We start from the raw sequence: 6,206 nt of genomic DNA on the forward strand, positions 1-6,206 counted from the left end.
GCTTGGGCTTGAGTATAAACACATTAAATCAGTGCTTGACAGCAGACATGGATTTAGTATTAGTGAGAGACATCTGAAGAGAGTTTTCTCATTCGGCGCAAGTCCTTTTCCGACTTGGCAGTTTTGGTAGAATTCATTAATAACCAGCTACAGTCCTCTGGACAGCTTCACGGTTACCGATGGATGTACGCTAAATTGCATGTGCATGATATCCTCCTCTGGGACATCTCTGGACCGCAGAAAATGATATAAGTCGTCCTCCATAATCAATGTAGACACACTCCCCCACGTTTACCGCATAAAAACATGCCTTTCCCCCCAAAAAAAGTAACTCGCGATTTTTCAGAAATGTCGCGGGATCTCGAGATAATAAGTCGGGATTTCTTTCCTTTTTTTTTTTCCTCTCCATGTCCCCTTAGGGCAGGCATGTCCAAAGTCCGGCCCGGGGGCCAATCACGGCCCGCGGTCAGATTTCATACGGCCCGCAGCTTCGGTCTTATAATGTATTATTTATAGCCCGCCTGCACTGTGAAACAGAATAAATAAATCATAAAACTTGAAACTGTAATTCCTCCTTTCACCAAATGGTGGCAGCACCACTTTAATACCATCAGTCTCTGCCTCGGTGCAGCGAACCCCTCTCCACTCATTTCTGCCATGGCCACTGCAAAGAAAACGAGGAAAGTTTACAGTGAGGGCCGCCGCTTTCAAGAGAGATGGGAATTACAATACTTCTTTTCTGAAAATCAAGGCAATTATGCTTGTCTAATTTGTAATGAGACGGTTGCCTTGTTTAAGGATTTTGACGTAAAGATACACTACCAGAGTAAACATGCTAACAAGCTAACAACAACAAGCTAACAGTGAGTGACTGCTGAAAAACTGAAGCAGCTCCAAGCTGCACTGGCATCACAACAGCGATTTCTTTAGGCCTGAGTCAAAAGAAAATACCACCAAAGCAAGCTACGATGTTAATGTTAATAGCTAAACATGGCAAACCTTTTACTGAAGATACATTTATCAAAACTGTGTTATGAAAATGGTGGAGAACATTTGCCCTGAGAAGAAGCAAGAATTTGCAAATGTTTGCCCGGCACGTAACAGTGTGGCACTGAGAGTTGAGGACATGAAACAGTGTTTTGAACGATAACATCTGTCACTATCAACAGTGAAAAGTCAAAAGAACATTTATGCACCTGGATTTATGGCACTTATTTTTATTAAACTCTTGAGTAAGATTTGGTTATGAACCTGTAGATGTGATACAAACTATTACTTTCTGAAAGATATTGTAAATGACAAGAGCAAAATTCACTTGTTTTAAGATTTAATAATAACAGACAACTTTGCATTACTTATAACTCCTGTTTAAAATGTTCTTGAGGCAAAGATATTTTTAAACTCATGTAAATTTAAGGTATTTCATACAGTTTGTTCAATGTTATCTGACTCTCCAGATATGAAAGAAAAGCAGAATTTGTGTTTTTAGAGTTGTTCTCATCTGCCTGAGTGGCTTATATTTGGTTATTTTGTCATTTGAAAAATAAAGATAATTGTGACAATGAAAATAGTTTTATAACAGAGTGTATTTGCATGACACTTTTGTAGTTAAAAAATGTCCGAACAAACTATTGGCCCCCGCGCATCTTGACTTTATCAAATCTGGCCCTCTTTGCAAAAAGTTTGGACACCCCTGCCTTAGGGGCTCCGTAGTCTTGTAATGTTTATCAGAAAGATTTGTGAAGCTGCTAACAGAAAATTAGCTTGATAGCGACCTTGAAGGGTCCAGTTCAACAGCCAAACATTTCTGCTAGCGTGAGTTTTAACTTTAAATGAGTTGATGCTCCTGGTTGGTTCTGTATATTACTGAACCAACCAGTAATATACAAAACGTTTTGGCTTCAAATCATTTGACAATATTTCAAACATCTCAGTGTTTAACATTTTCTTGCAAAATGTTTTTCCATCAGGCTGCTGTGATAGACATCAGCTGCTTTAAGCTGTTTGCTGCTGATCATTTAAAAACAAACAATATTTTTACATCAACTTATAAGTTTAAACTTTTCCAATTAAAACTGTTTGAAGGCTCAGAATCAGCCCGGTACCAGAACCGGTCCACATTCTCAGAGGAGAAGGACTCGCCTGGTATAAATTAAATTTGTATCTATTGTAATTTCACCTAAGAGAAATTAATTTAATCAAAGAATGTCGTGTGTTCCATCTTAAGTTGGGCTGCACCGACTGCAGTTTTCTGGCCGATTGCCGATCTTTAAAAGGCCAATGCCAATTTTCTTTTGTCTGAAATGTTGCCAAGTGTAGCAAGAAAGTTGCCGAGTCGGCGACAGCGGGGTGAATATTGTTAAATGGTAACATGCAGACCTGACCTGGTCGGTCTGTCAGTCAGACCAGAAGAGAACAGCGGCTGATTTTTAAACCTTTGCTGAGGCAGATCAGATCGGTGAGATCGGTTTCATATGCAAGTATCAGCTTATCACCGATCCCCCAAAGTTCAGGAAACCAGCCGATAAATGCGTAATATATTATACTTGCATACAGGATATAATGTAAGCAGCACTGCCAGAGATGCAATAATATAGCAGGTGATCTAAAGATCTAATGATCGGGCTGCTGATTGCAGCCGGTCCACATTTGGTCCTTTTCCACCGGCTCTACTTCAGCAGCTCGGCTCTATTTCGGAGTGACCGCGTTTCCACCGGCCGGCTCGGCTCTGTAGCACGGTGCCGCCCCCTGGTGGTGGGGGGTATAGCGCTCCGCCTCCAGGCGCCATGTGCTGTGCTTCGTTACGCGACCTAACGCCGGATGTTGTTTTTCTGGGACAAAAGAAGAAGAGAGAGCTGAGCTATTGTTTTATAGCCAATTGTGATTTTTCTGGGACTTCAAGAAAATGCGCGGTGGGAGGAAAACTGTGATGTGGCGAGGAAGAGGAGGAGGAGGAGGAGGAGGAGGAGGAGGAGGAGGAGGAGGAGGAGGAGGAGGAGGAGGAGGAGGAGGAGGAAGAAAAGGAAAAGTAGAAGGAAAAGTAGAAGGAAAAGTAGAAGGAGGAGGAGGAGGAGGAGGAGGAGGAAGAAAAGGAAAAGTAGAAGGAAAAGTAGAAGGAAAAGGAGGAGGAGGAGGAGGAGGAGGAGGAGGAGGAGGAGGAGGAGGAGGAGGAGGAGGAGGAGGAGGAGGAAGAAAAGGAAAAGTAGAAGGAAAAGGAGAAGGAGAAGTAGAAGGAGAAGGAGGAGGAGGAGGAAGAAAAGGAAAAGTAGAAGGAAAAGTAGAAGGAAAAGGAGAAGGAGAAGTAGAAGGAGGAGGAGGAGGAGGAGGAGGAAGAAAAGGAAAAGTAGAAGGAAAAGGAGAAGGAGGAGGAGGAGGAGGAGGAAGAGGAGGAGGAGGAGGAGGAAGAAAAGGAAAAGTAGAAGGAAAAGGAGAAGGAAGAGGAGGAGGAGGAGGAGGAGGAGGAGGAGGAGGAGGAGGAGGAGGAGGAGGAGGAGGAGGAAGAAAAGGAAAAGTAGAAGGAAAAGTAGAAGGAGGAGGAGGAGGAGGAGGAGGAGGAGGAGGAGGAAGAAAAGGAAAAGTAGAAGGAAAAGGAGAAGGAGGAGGAGGAGGAGGAAGAGGAGGAGGAGGAGGAGGAGGAGGAGGAAGAAAAGGAAAAGTAGAAGGAAAAGTAGAAGGAAAAGGAGAAGGAGGAGGAGGAGGAGGAGGAGGAGGAGGAGGAAGAGGAGGAGGAGGAGGAGGAGGAGGAGGAGGAGGAGGAGGAGGAGGAGGAAGAAAGGAAAAGTAGAAGGAAAAGGAGGAGGAGGAGGAGGAGGAGGAGGAGGAGGAAGAAAAGGAAAAGGAGAAGGAGAAGTAGAAGGAGGAGGAGGAGGAGGAGGAGGAGGAGGAGGAGGAGGAAGAAAAGGAAAAGTAGAAGGAAAAGGAGAAGGAGAAGTAGAAGGAGAAGGAGGAGGAGGAGGAGGAGGAAGAAAAGGAAAAGTAGAAGGAAAAGGAGAAGGAGAAGTAGAAGGAGAAGGAGGAGGAGGAGGAGGAGGAAGAAAAGGAAAAGGAGAAGGAGAAGTAGAAGGAGGAGGAGGAGGAGGAGGAGGAGGAGGAGGAAGAAAAGGAAAAGTAGAAGGAAAAGGAGAAGGAGGAGGAGGAGGAGGAGGAGAAGGAGGAGGAGGAGGAGGAGGAGGAAGAGGAGGAGGAGGAGGAGGAGGAAGAAAAGGAAAAGTAGAAGGAAAAGTAGAAGGAAAAGGAGAAGGAGAAGTAGAAGGAGGAGGAGGAGGAGGAGGAGGAGGAGGAGGAGGAGGAGGAGGAGGAAGAAAAGGAAAAGTAGAAGGAAAAGGAGAAGGAGGAGGAGGAGGAGGAGGAAGAGGAGGAGGAGGAGGAGGAGGAGGAGGAGGAGGAAGAAAAGGAAAAGTAGAAGGAAAAGGAGAAGGAAGAGGAGGAGGAGGAGGAGGAGGAGGAGGAGGAGGAGGAGGAGGAGAAGGAGGAGGAGGAGGAGGAGGAGGAGGAGGAGGAAGAAAAGGAAAAGTAGAAGGAGAAGGAGGAGGAGGAGGAGGAGGAGGAAGAGGAGGAGGAGGAGGAGGAGGAGGAGGAGGAGGAGGAGGAGGAGGAGGAGGAGGAGGAGGAGGAGGAGGACAGCTGATCTCCACCTTGCAGGGAGGAAAGCAGGTGGTTCAGACGGTGCAGGTGAGCTAACGACGATTTTTTTATTAAACTTCTATAAAACTTGTAATAGTGCCGAATATACATGAGCTAATGTTAGCCAGGGTGTTGCAAATAACGTAATAGTGTCAGAATTCATTCCCGATGTGTTTTCAGATGTTGGTGAACTGCAGACCATCGCGGTTCTTCCTGCAGCCTCTGAGTTGGAGGATCTCATCAGTGTCCGTCTTCCTGACCGCCGGTCGGTTTTTACCTCCAGGATGTCCAGAGACCTTCAGCTTCTGGAGCAGGAACCACATGAGCTCCATGTGCTGATGAAACATTTCTAATTTAAAATGTGTCTGATGTTCTTAGAGTTGAAGTGCATTAACAATCTGTTGTTTTTCACTTCAATATGTTTAATTATGATTCATCTGATGTCCAAGTTACACTGAGAACAAATAAAACTGTATTCCTTCTAATCTGACTGGTTCTAGTTTTAATCAAACCTTCATGTTTCCACTTTTTAGTCTCTAAGAATTAAAAGTTTAAACTCTTAGTCTTATTTATCACTAATTAAGGTTCCAGGTTTTGGACACATTTTCTCTCTTTCTTACGTTGAAGATTCTCCAGGCAGACAGATAAACAGAGTGGATAGAAAGATGATGTAGAAAGTAGAAATGAACATGACTTGTATTTTGGGTTTTTGTTAATAGCAGCCCTGATAATAATGTGAAAATGTTTGGTTTGCTGAATAATGTATTAATAATGTGTCAATGACATATTTCTACAACATAATGTTATTTTCACTCTGTCTAAAGCTCCTCTCGTTTTGGGAGGATTGTATTAGGACCTTGATGCCAAACAAACTACAGTTTGTACAATAATGTGAGGAGAGATTATAAAAAAGAGACTTTGTTCACTGAGAGAAAACAGCATTTATTTTCTTCTTTTATTTGCCTCGGCTCTTCATGGAGCTCTGCCATCAGCTGGTAGCTGCTTCCTCCTGAAGGAAATCCAGTTGTTGTTCTGACGGTTCTCCTCATCGTTCTCCATCATGTCCACCATGTTCCTCCTCTTCTGTTCTCTGGGAAAAGAAATCAGATGTTAGAGCTTGCAGCACATAAATGTAGATAAATAACAGAGTTACTAATGTGGGAGTTACAAACACAGAAGGAATTATTTAAAACGGACATGTTATGCCCAAAAACCACATTTCGCTTGGGGCTCCATGGAGACTTGGGCCGGCCCTGTTCTGTTTCCATTTATATTGTCTGTCTTCACTTTTTTTCTCATTATATTTAGATCATCATTCCAAGTTCATGTCTGCAGGTCGCTTCTGCTTTAAACTTGCAAAACACAGTTTATCCAGGATAAGATAAAACTCAATAGGAAGGCTATGATCATATTTTTTGTAGCATAACCCAACAGTGACAAATTTATTCTTTTAAATATTCATCTCAATTTCAGAGGATCTTCATTGCTGGATCTTGACTAATAATTTTATTGTACCAGCTTTAACACATTACAATGCTAATTTTAGCCCATATATTGAGGATAGAAAATTGGAGTTTCTGATT

General features: G+C 43.3%; 1 long non-coding RNA gene across 1 annotated transcript; it reads left to right on the top strand.

Moving 5' to 3' along the window:
* The first annotated feature begins 4,597 nt into the window (after positions 1 to 4,597).
* On the top strand, positions 4,598 to 5,817 carry LOC116720138 (uncharacterized). The gene is made up of 3 exons (XR_004339325.1): positions 4,598 to 4,671; positions 4,804 to 5,214; positions 5,466 to 5,817. It is a non-coding gene; the product is annotated as an uncharacterized LOC116720138 (long non-coding RNA).
* Positions 5,818 to 6,206: the final 389 nt, after the last annotated feature.

This window comes from Xiphophorus hellerii, chromosome 5, assembly GCF_003331165.1.
Source record: "Xiphophorus hellerii strain 12219 chromosome 5, Xiphophorus_hellerii-4.1, whole genome shotgun sequence".
In the NCBI taxonomy this organism is placed as follows: domain Eukaryota; kingdom Metazoa; phylum Chordata; class Actinopteri; order Cyprinodontiformes; family Poeciliidae; genus Xiphophorus; species Xiphophorus hellerii.